The sequence below is a fragment of the Polyodon spathula genome, chromosome 9 (assembly GCF_017654505.1).
Source record: "Polyodon spathula isolate WHYD16114869_AA chromosome 9, ASM1765450v1, whole genome shotgun sequence".
NCBI classification, from domain to species: Eukaryota; Metazoa; Chordata; class Actinopteri; order Acipenseriformes; family Polyodontidae; genus Polyodon; species Polyodon spathula.
Genome location: NC_054542.1, coordinates 35,166,731 through 35,178,796, shown reverse-complemented (window position 1 = coordinate 35,178,796; position 12,066 = coordinate 35,166,731). Strand labels below are relative to the sequence as shown.

General features: G+C 36.3%; 1 protein-coding gene across 1 annotated transcript in view; it reads left to right on the top strand.

Annotated features, from left to right (window-relative positions):
• The first annotated feature begins 2,616 nt into the window (after positions 1-2,616).
• Positions 2,617-12,066, top strand: part of LOC121320724 (vang-like protein 1) — a 28,611-nt gene continuing 19,161 nt past the window's right edge. Inside the window, exon 1 of the mRNA XM_041259305.1 lies at positions 2,617-2,732. The gene's annotated coding sequence lies outside the window, so the exon portion shown is untranslated. The remainder of the gene's footprint in view (positions 2,733-12,066) is intronic.

Genomic DNA, 12,066 nt, shown 5'->3' with positions numbered 1-12,066 from the left:
TTACTCATGTCAAAAGCATACAGCTCAGTTGGAGAGAAATCTACCCATTTCCCCATATAGATTTTTTGTTTGCTTTATTTAACTGCTCAAGATTCTATTTTGTGCAACTGTTCATGTTTCTACAGTACCTATATCAAAGTGCTACTGCATTGCCAAATAGCTTAAACTCCCATGCCAACAAAGCACATGGTTACTATTTTTGTCAGAACGCTTCTATTACAAGTATTTAGACCCATTCAGACCAAAGAGGGTATAGTTTGGGGCTTTGAGATAATTATGTCTATGAAAGCCATGTTAACCCTTATAAAAGTTTCCCCATACTAAAAGCATAACCAAGCATACGTAAGCACTAAAGGACAGAGAGAAATAAAAACACTGTAAGCCAATGGTAATCTATGGTACCATAAATGTTTAATACAAACATGGGGAAAGTATGTGAAAACTGCAAAATTACTGTGCAGATGTACTGTGGTGAACTTTTATTAGGGCAAGTGAGAACTCTGAATGTGGATTTTTTCTTTCTGCATGATGTGTGTTTAGGCCCCATGTAACTCATTTTTAAATCATTATGGGTCCTCTTTTTAGCTGGTTTAGATTCAATTGCGAGATTATAATTCTGAAAGTTTATGAATTAGCCTCACATGGTTGGACGGGGCTGGACGGGGCTGCCCTATAATCACTTTGATACTGACGTCTCTTTTCTAAGAGACCCATTCGTCCTCATGCTTGGTTGGGGAAGTGACGCTTCTCAGGAAAATCTTGCCGAGACATTAGGGCAAATGCCTTTGCTCTTCAGGTGACATTTCCTTTTGTTCTTTAACATACCTCATCTGGAAGACTATGCAGCGCTCCACACAACATGCTGGGTGGCTGACAGATGAGTATGTTCAGTTGTCTGGTGAAGCCAGAATATCAAACAGCCCCTGCTGGAGAAGACATTGTTTAAAACATATGCACGCAAGTATACAGCAGCCTAAATGGGAAATATCTTGAAGCGTTCAAAAATTGAAGGTCTCTTAAGCATTCTCAAGTTGTTTGTTTCTTATTTTGTAACAGCCACTGACTTTTCTCCTTTAAAAAACTAATTAAGGACAGGACATGCTTATGTGTCTCAGAAGTTCTGCGTTTTTCTCGGTTGGGAAAGCCCAGTCACAGCCGTCACACTTTTTGAGTAAATTATGATTTGTTTGTATTTATTTTGCTTCTTCAATTCCAGTACCAGTGCAAAACACTGATCTTATAATTGGACATCTAAATGGGAGACCATAAACATTTCTTGCCACAGAAATGCCGACAGTTTGAAGTGAGTTGCTGTGGAAATTCACTTCAGCCCCCATGCTCATGTAAACATTTTTTTTTTTTTTCATCAAGCAAGGTTTATTTAAGATCTTTCTATACTCAAACAAAGAGAATGTTTGTCTATTTCCAATCAGTTTTCAAGCCACTTCCCACTCTATTTAATTTAAAGGCATGTTTACCTCATTTGTCAGCTTCACAGAGAACTAAATAGCTAGCCAATTCTAATTTTAACAAACCGATACAGTCCCTCATTCTAGGCAATCCTTAATACTCCCCTGGTGCCCTCAGCAGCTGTGCCTTCACTGCAGCATACAAATCTGCTTTCTATTTCACTCTTGGCTCCTTCACGCTTATCTATCATAATATTAGTAACTGGGATACTGAGCACCTATAAAGCTCTCCAGGTTCTCTTATCTGTGTGAAAACTATCATTGCATTATACAATCCCACAGTCTGCCTTCTAGTTCACTCTGTCTGAGATTTAATTAGCTCCTAAATATACATATGCTTTCTTCACATCTTGGCTGTAATCTGAACCTGTCTTTAATACCATACTTAATTCTTCTTCTTCTTCTTCTTCTTCTTCTTCTTCTTCTTCTTCTTCTTCTTCTTGTCTTTTGTTCCACAAGTTAGAAATAATTAAAGTACATGTAATAACTGTCAGAAAGTCAATACAAGGCTTGGTAATGCAAATTGAATATATCCCCCTAAATAACAGTAATAATAAAATAAGTTAAATGTTTCATTTTCATTTAGGAGATTATAATTGTCAGCATAAAATGGAAAAAAAAAGTGCCGTCCAAACAAACCCAGCATAAAAACTACACAGCCAAATCCAAATCCTTTATAACCAAGTCTAAAGTGACCATGTAGAACTACTAAAACCCTAGTAAAGACAAATGCAACTCTTTGCATGCTAGGCATAATATGTTTATTTTCTGGTCTTCTGAATAATTTCTAATTACCTTTGCCTACATGAAGATTAAATAATACATTTTACTAAGGATATGGCTGAAAATGTAAACCTTAAATGAGAAACAATTACATTTTATTAGTAAATAATTTTCTGACTCTAATTTTCTAAAAAGGTAGCTGTTTTATTTTATTTTACAATAATATTAATTATTTTAGGTGAGACCAGAAACTGTTATATTACATGTTGCCTTTTGTAATTTTCTTAAAGCTGTCACATTTTCTTGTAACATTGAAAATATTCTGTGAAATACGTCGCAGAACTCCCCCTACTGGTTCAAAATAGCACTACACCTTTTTTCTCACGTTTTATGTTACTGGTGCTGCCCTCTGCTATTTTCTGTGTAAAATCAATCCCTGCGGTTTCTATCCGGGTTAGTTTCTGTGTCCCCAGCTGCTTAATATATGTGTATTTTACAGAGATAAAGCCCTGGACTGGTGTTTGTTGTTTGCATAAAAAGGTGAGTTTCAGTTTTCGTGTGTCAGCGTTAAATGTACTCTTCAGCTTCACAAGACACTGTTTTTTTTTTTTCCTTTTAATAGTAATTATTTATGTAGCTGCATATGCTTGAGGGTTAAAGTTACATATTCCTGTTTGATCTGCGGTATGTGGGCTGGGCTGCTTTTTGTCCTATTATAAAAATCCTTTATAGCAATTACTGGTTTTGAATCGTTGCTTTTTTTTTTTATTTGTGCTGCGTAGTGCAATTTTTCTGAGTTCTGACAGAATGGTTGCTTAAAATTGCCATGTAACTGCATCAACAACATGTACATTGGAAAAGGCCTTTTCTGCTTGTGAGCTTCAGTCACAATACAGTAACCCTGCATTAAACTTGTATTCTACGTTTAATCCGTCGACATAAATATTATTTTCATTGGTTTTCTGTAAAAAAAAAAAAGTGTTGGTTCGTTTTGTTTTTTGTTTGCATGTAACGACACCGTGTGTTTTATCTCTAAATTAAGTCAGAAAGGGACCTTTCGTTCCCTGATATTCAGCCTGACAGCTTCGCCTCATCGCTATTGATATGCTGGGGTTCAGCTGATATCTAATTTCTTTAAAATATCATTCTTGGTTGTTTCTATGCCGGTAACGAATTGATACTTATCTAGCTAGGCCTAAAAAAGAACCGGGGTGTTTCCTACTCGTGTCCATCTCGGAGCTCATTGCAGGTAGGAAGGAAGGAAGGCAATTTAAAAAGGCGTTGGGATAGCAAGGTGAAATTAATTAACATTCTATTTTTAACAGTGCTTTTACAAGAAATGTTGTAGAAAGCAGTGGTAGCCTATCTTAAAACTGTGTTACAAAAGGGGTCCGATTGTTGAAAGTTCTTTAAAACAGCCAGCACTTTGTTATACTCCTGCAATACGTTCGGTACCCCTGCTGAAATTATTATTATATTTTCATGTTTGAAAACGTGTAACGGTTGTTGCCACGAAATCCAAGTAAAGCACTTGTATAGCGTTTTATTACAGAATGAGCAATATGTTTAACTGTTAACCCGCTTGTAGAAAATCAGAGGTTCGCTTAACTGTACTTTGTACACATGCCTAAAGAAGCATGAAGAAAATAATGTTTGAGGTGTAGAGGTTAATAAGTTAGGCGCTTATGATTGTGATATAGCGCGGAAATGTATACATAACGTTAAGATAGCAATGCTGTGGCTACTACTATACTGTACTCCGTGGTTTGAAGGCCAACAAAAGTAAATTGAATACTTTGTGTACTGTTTGTACTTTTTATTTATAGGCCTGACTCTTTTTTTACTACACATTGCTTTTTACCTCTCAGCAAAAAATTTGGTGGGAAAACCTTTAAGTCAGGGCTGTTATTTATTTTTTAGAACTTTCTGAAATGTAGAAATACAGGCCATTGGCTTAGCAAAAACATGCAGTACTGGTAGGTAGCTATGGAATGTGAATAGTAAATCAAGAATTATTTTGAAATATTTGACTGGAAGAACTGAAAGCTTGCAAGTGGTCCCTAAGTTCTATCTTATGTGCAAATTGTCTTAGTGAAACAATATTTTAAACGTGGAGCAAAATAATCTAGTCTACAGTTTCTGTCCAATATATATATATATATATTTTTTTTTTCTAGGCTAAATATATTTAGTTTATTTCAGCCTGTCTTCATAACACATTGTGTAAGAAATTCGGAGACCACATTTCATTTTAAAGATCGTTATACTATGCAGGATTCCGACTCCGCTACATAGCTCGGGAGCATAGCATATCAACTGTTGATAGTCATCAGTTCGGTCACGTAACACAACACATTGTGTAAAGCTGGTTTGTTTCCTTCTGTTTTTATTAATTAATTTAAACCTTAGCTTTGCATTTTGCATTAAGCGCAGAGCTTCTCTGCTCCCATCAGGTCAGACTCACTGAATCTGCTTACTGATGGGATTGGAGCTGTGCAGGAGTCTTCAAAGTAACAGAGCAAGTTAAGAATGCTGTGCTAGAATTACAAATACCGTATCGATCGAGCTACAATGCCTTTCGGTGTTTGGCAATTATTTTCTAAAGTAAGACGGCAAGAAAGAAAAGTATTAAAAAAAAAAAGTAATGTTTGGGATGCACCTGTAACACCACAAATTTGCATGACTGTTCAATGTGTATTTGCAAAAAGCATACCATCTTTTCAACCTTCTCAATCTGTGTTTTTACATACTGCATCAACATAGTTATAATATTTTTCCAATGTAACTATTTAAGATTAACAAAGTTAACATGCAAAACAGTACACAGTATAGATAACGGTACCGGTAGTAGAAATAGACATAAAACGATTTATGTTAGCCAGAACTTGCTGCTCTTTGCTGCTGACTTTCTGATGCCACACGTTATATCTACATTTGTCTGGATTAAGAAGTCAGTTTAATATAATAGATAAGCATTAATTTTATTGTAAAATTATACATCACTTATCACAGATTTAGTACATTGTTTTGTTTTAATAATTGTTTTACTTATTTAATATAGCGTGGACAAGGCTGTAATGGTTTTAGTGGTTATTTGCATTACGATTAGCAGGTGATCTTTGCATCATCCCTTTGGTTCACAGCCGCAGCCAGCCTCCCGCAGTAACATTTCAAAGCTGCGCTGGGCTATGCAGAATCTGCACATATTTCTGTGGGTGTTGAGTGATGTCTACAGCGCATCTCCCAGATTCTGTGCAGCATTGTGCAGAACTGCGGAAATCTGCGCTATAAGAACATGACCAATGTCTCAAACAAAACTAGCACAGACCCGCGACTGCAGCAGGATAGCCTACTTATTGTCAGTGTAGTTTTGTTTAAACTAGTTGTAACAGTATTCCAGTTTTATTAGAGCATTACTTGCAGTGTTACACAGTAATTCACAGCTGTACATGTATTACTGCGGGATTTTTTACCCTTTCATAACGTTGATGAACTGATGCGTCTGCTTTTTTGGAGAACGATATATCGATAGTGAAAAATTAGGCATCGGCCCAACCTTATGCCTTGTCACCGAATGTGATTATTTGTAGAATCTGACTGTCGTGTGTATTGTTCTAATAAATAATGCAGTGCTGTTGCTTTTTCCTCTAATTTTTTGACATCATTATTTTGAAAGGGTGTAATAGTGTGATATACAGTATCTGATCTCTGTTGAAGCAGTCCAACATATCAAGTAAAAAAGGACATTGTACGATGGGGCAGCACAGATATGTACATGCTGAGTTAAACACAAACATACTCTGGTTGGGTGAGAATTCATATTTTAAAGCCCAATCACCAGTGGGTGGACTGCCTAGGCTGGTTTGGATAAATAGGGAAGCCTATTGAACCAACATAAGGTGCATGGAAGTCTGCAAAAACAGACTGCATTCTGCAACCAGTATCTGTCTGAGGAACACAACTTCTGCAACACTTCTGAAGCCTAGAGCCTTTTTCATTGTCAGCTCTTGAGAGAGCTATGCAATATTTAGAGAGAGCAGGCTTGAAAACACAAGAGATTTATTGATTAATATAAGCCTGTCTGTAAGGCAGGTTGGTACTGTATGTGGAAAATAATGTTTTCTTTGTGTTTTTTGTAGAATGAAAAAGTGTTAACTGCTACAACTCAGTTTTTCCTTGTTCTGGACTCCCTGACCATTTTATAGCTTGACTATACAGTATGAGTATGCAGTTCTTTTTTTTTTTTTTTTTTTTTTTTTTTTTAATAAAGGCTTGCATTTCAGTTTCTTCTTTCTGCTCCCCTCACTCGTTACCACATACTTAAGATTAGATTTTAGTATGTGTGTTTTGTGAATAATAATTATAAAGTGACACTAATATCACATCCATGCTATTACATACTATATGTTGAATTAATTCATCAGAGATTTAAAGTCTTGCAGTGTTCGGATGCTTGTTAGTAATTCAATTTGAAAATGAAAGGGTGAGTGAATTAGCTTAAAATAAGAAAGATAAGTTTACCACACTTTGCAGAAGCATTGTGTTTTCTGATAAACTATAACAAATGTCTTCTGATGAACACAGATGGTTATGTTTGCCTCCAAGCTAAGCTCCACAAACAAATATTTGAAAATCCTGTTACCATATTACTTAAAATTAACGCATCGCTCAGATATCGGCTTTTTAATAGACTCCGCCCTCAAATAAACACCGCTGTCAATAAACGTAAAATTATTATTTTCTCTACCCATGCTTAAAAAATAAATAAGGAAAAATGTAACTCTGTCTATGTACGTGTGACGCCCCGAAGAGACTGCAGCCTCAATCCAGCATGTAATACAAACTAATGTACACACACCTTAGTAAGCACTTTGTATTTTACGATACAGACCCAGCAGACAACCCAAGATGAACTACTTGCACCACAGCAGTTCTTCATGTGTTTTCTATTTTTTCAGTGCCAACACAGCAGGGGATAAAACAAGGGCTGTCTCTTTATCTCGTTTAACAGCTTGAATGTTGAAAACTTTAACTCGGAGGAACTAAACGCTATCTGAAAGCTGGCCGAAGGGTTGTAGGGTTACGTCTTCTTGTGGGGTGGTTTAGTTTTGTTTTTTTATTCAGTTTGAATTTTACTCAGTCCTGTACAATTTAAAATACAATAAAAAAAAAAAAAAAAGACGATAAAACCAAAGAGATGTCTCTTTAATATTTTGTTCGACCCATTCTGCACAAGCTTGTTTACTTACCTTTATTGAAAAAAAATAATGAACTACCCGAGAAGCTGTTTTACGGGTTTGGTTATATAATTCGTTTGTGTATAATAAAAACCATTCTTTTTGTTAAACTATTATTCCTTACAATTAAAATAAAGTAGAGAGAACAGGACTACGTATCGTTTTTATGTGTTTTCTCTGACCAACATGAGGGGAAGGACACAAAAAGAGGATTATCGGACAGCAAAATATTTAATTTATTCCCCATAAGATATTCGCAGATCTATTTTGGTTTCTCTTACAGAGAAATTATAAACAAGCTGGTAAATTACGTGAAAAAAAAAAAGAGAAGGATATATTTTAGTTTTAACAGAAATCGAACCGATATTAAGAGGTAATATTTTTCGTTAAGAAAAACAACTGCATAACACTCAACTACCGTTCTATCTCCTCTTGTCCTGCCTCATAGCAACGAATACACACTCCTGATTCGCTGGTACAGTACTCCCCTTACCTCGCAACTCCCACCTAATAGGCTCTCGTTAACTGTCAGTAAATGTACTGTATTCAAGCCCCCAAAACACGCAAGAGTATAGTGCTGCAGATCGGAGTCTCTCACGGCACCGCTTCTAAAATGCTTTGTAATAAAATATTGCAGTGTTTGTAAAGCGTAATATTATTAATAAAGGACGCCCTAGTTTAAGGGCAGCAGTCGTTTTGATCAATTTAAAATAAATGCTGCAGCTCCAAATTGAAGTAAGATGGTATTTGCTTTCACCACTAATTTATTTTATTTACTGAGACAAAAAAAATAATAATAATTTTAATCGTGGTAATGTGGTTTTCAAAAAAAAAAAAAAAAAACAAAGGCTAGGTCTGTTTGTATACATACACACATTATTAAATCAAGAAAGGGGTGGACAATAGGCATAACAAGCTTGTCTTGCACAGTTACATTTTTCTTAAAGGATCCTCTATGCCTGCTATAGCTAGTCATCAGGTGACATTGGGTCTCATTTCTTAGTTGCCACCTGTGCTGCTACATTGACACAGTTAAGATTAATTTTGAGTATGGGAGCCGTGAGTAAGGTTGCTGCAGTGCCTGTTACTATCTGTTTTTGTTTCAGTTGAAAGCGGGTACAGCACAGGATTATTGTACAGTTTACTCCAGTGACGGCTCATTGCATCCTATGAAACACAAATGAGTACAGATGCAAAGCCTTGCCTTTCAATCAATTATCAAGCGACAACTCCATCCAAACTGCTGTTTTGATTCCAGTCATGATCCAAACATTCATTAATTGCGGAACAATTTGCTGTTTTTTGTTGTTTCCTGTCAACACGCAGTCGTTTTTGCAGCACATAATTATTGGCTGAAGGTTAACGTTCTGGAATGACACTTGGCAACCATATCCCTTAAAGTCGATCTTAATTGGCACCCAGGGCTTAATGTTGGCGACTGCTGGTATACCAGCATGACTCCATTCTACCCAGCCATGCAGTTTTTAATCTGCTTTGTGTTTATTTAACATGGAGGATTTCCGTGAATTCTTGCTTAGAAGAGGTCCCACCATATATCATATGCTGGGTTTGTGTGGAGCAGACAAGCTTAGTGATACTCACAACTAAACCATTTTCTTTTACTTTTGTTCTACTGCTAGAAAATCTTGATGTAAAATAGAGTATCTGACGGTCTTCACGTGTGTCCGCAAGTCTGTTGATTTTTCAATACAGCAATAATGCCTGCTAGTGTGTGTTTTAAAACTCGCTCTCCCTTTTTATCCCACATCTTGCGCCTCAAAAAACCTCTACATCATTAGATCAGTTACATGGTTGATTTGTTTTTTTTTATGCTTGCAGTAAAACCTGGAACAGCCCAAACTGCTGTGTACTATGAGGGCATCACTGTATTTCCATTTCCATCTCTTTAGTATTTATTTGCTGACTTTTCATTAACTGTAGTGCTGCATGCTTCCATTATAGCGATTGATAGTGAAGCTGCAGTGTTCCTCCTAAAGCTTAGTGACTTGGCAATAGGACATCTTTTATCTCTAGGACATTTGCTCAGTTTTAGCCCAGGGGTCATGAGTGGTTAAAAGTAATTTCGATCAGATTTTGGGTGTCTATTCATTAGTGAAATTTACCCTAGTCATCTCAGCTCAGTACATAATTCACAGGACATTAACATCTTAGAAAAGAAAAACACCACTGCTATTAGCACTAATTGTTACAGGCAATCTGGTAGGCCAAGGGTTTATCAGGAGTGGAGATACTAAGACTCTCATCTCTTGATGGGTGGTCCTTGAAGGGCAGGCTTGGGGCATGTTGATAGGGCAGCGTGGAAAAAGCTATAGTCTGTTCTGTTTTATTTTTTTCCACTGAATTCACAAAAACAAACAGCCAGCCTTCACTGGAGAAATCGCAGACACAGTGAATAATTTTGCACATAAACTTTACCCTGGATAAAGCCTCCGTATCTCTAATAAATCTAATCTGGTGAAAACATGCCAGTGCCAAAAAAAGATTAATAATCCTCCTGTTCATCGTGATTGTGTGACTGTTTGACATTTTGTAAGTCACGTGCACAATACCTCGCAGCTGGACAAAAAATGTACTTTGATTTTCAGAGGTACTGTATCTTTCACTGTTCAGCCCTGTATACTTTAAGAACACTCAGTTTGTTAACAGAGTTGGGTCAATTCCTGTTTTACAATTCTAATTTAATTTCCAATTCCTTTTTTTTTTAAAATCAATTATAATTCCCATTCCCTTTTTAATCAGTTTCGTCACATCCTTGATCAGAATTTCAATTATTAGTGTTCTGTTAAAATGAGCTTCTTATAGTGGCAACAAAGTACTTACATTGAAGTTATCGATTTGTCAGTTTAAGTCTCTCAAATATCAATTCCAGTTCCTTTGAAGGGATTGGAATTTGGAATTAAAAAGGAATTGGAAATGGAATCTGAATTGAAAAACAGGAATTGATTCCAACCCTGATTGTGACACTCAATGCACATAAATAGTCGTTAAGATGAAATGCTCTGCTGTAATTTAGCAGTCAGAAAATGTGTGGAGTTCATTAACCCATGAAGTACAGTAAATCAATTCTGCAAGGATATGTATTTCAAAATTAGACAGTCTCTTGCCAGCCAATTGCACTTCAGTTACTATAGAAAATACATGCCTACAGTCTAGCTGTCAGTCACAGAAAAAAAGAAAACCCTCCCAGGCTATAGACAGCCACATCCAGTATTCACAAAGCCTTGTTGAAAACTGACAGGGTTGCGATTGATCACCCTGTCATTGTTCTTGCATTGCTTCAGTTACCAACCAGTGGCAGGAAACTTGAAAAGCAGGCCCCTGTGTTCTCTTGGCCAGGGATAAACACACTTGTAAATTAGTCTCCCAGCTCTTTTGGAAGTATGAAGAATATGGTACATACACCTTTAGCCCCTGTAAAAGTCAGAACTGCTCCTAAACTAGTAGATTTGATTACATTGTTTATTTTAGTTGGAAATGCTTGACCTGAGACATTAATTATTTATAATTTAAAGGGCATCATTAATACATGGATTATTACACACAAGTAGATTTTTTGCAAGAATATTTAGAATTTAAATGATTTTGGAATTGAATATTAAATCAAAACTGATTGACTCCGGAAATCTACAAGTCCAAATACATTATGTACATGATATCTAAAAAACAAAAACCTGCCTTGAAACCAATTCCTGAAAATGCTCTTCTAATGGCTTCAGTTGAAACAAAGTGGTCAGCAAGGTCTTGGTTGCATTTTTCAGGTATGAGAAACCACTACAGTAAGTGGCTCTCTGGAGAATGCATATCTCCTGGTCAGTGTGTATCTTGCTTTAATTTAAGGTTCCAGTTTGACACCTCCTCTTGTTGTTTGCATTAGTGAAGAAGTTTGCTGAATAGAAGGCCACATTGAGGTATTGTCTACTATGCTTCACCTAAACATCTGTACCTACAATACTACTACTAATATCACATTATCCTTTAAGCTAACAACATCAGATGTTCAGTGCTGTGGACACTACGGGGAAAATGTGCAGCCCCTCTTCATTTTTGCACGTGACCCCATATTGGGGGGGTCCTGGTTTTTTTTATATATATGTTGTTCCTGTATTTGCATAATTTGGCCATGTTTTGGGGATTTTTTTTTAATATAATCCCTGTCTCTCTAAAACAGTCTTACTCACAGGTCTCACAGTTGTTAAAAAATAAATAAATATAAAAATAAAAAAAAGAGGTTTTGCACTGTAAAGCCAGTGCTCTTTAATGACTTATTGCCCTGTCCCTCGGCGCAGCAGCACGAAGCTGTGGTGGTCTGTGCCAAAATGTACTGGTTCTTTAGAATCGGATAAGTCTGCTGCTTCAGCACGAAGTTGTAGTCTCTGCCAAACTGTACAGAATGTGCTATTACTCTGTGTGTGTGTACATGTATTTTATTTTACACTCTGCAATGGTTTACCCACATTTGACATGTGATGCCACAAATTCCAGTTTAATAAATTGTAATGCTAAGCATGGTTTGCAGGTATTTTGATCTCAAGAGGTTGGCTTTATTCAGTAGCTTTTTTTTTTTTTTTACATGTGCTAAATCAAGAGTGAGTTATTGTTAAAGCAGGAATTTAATA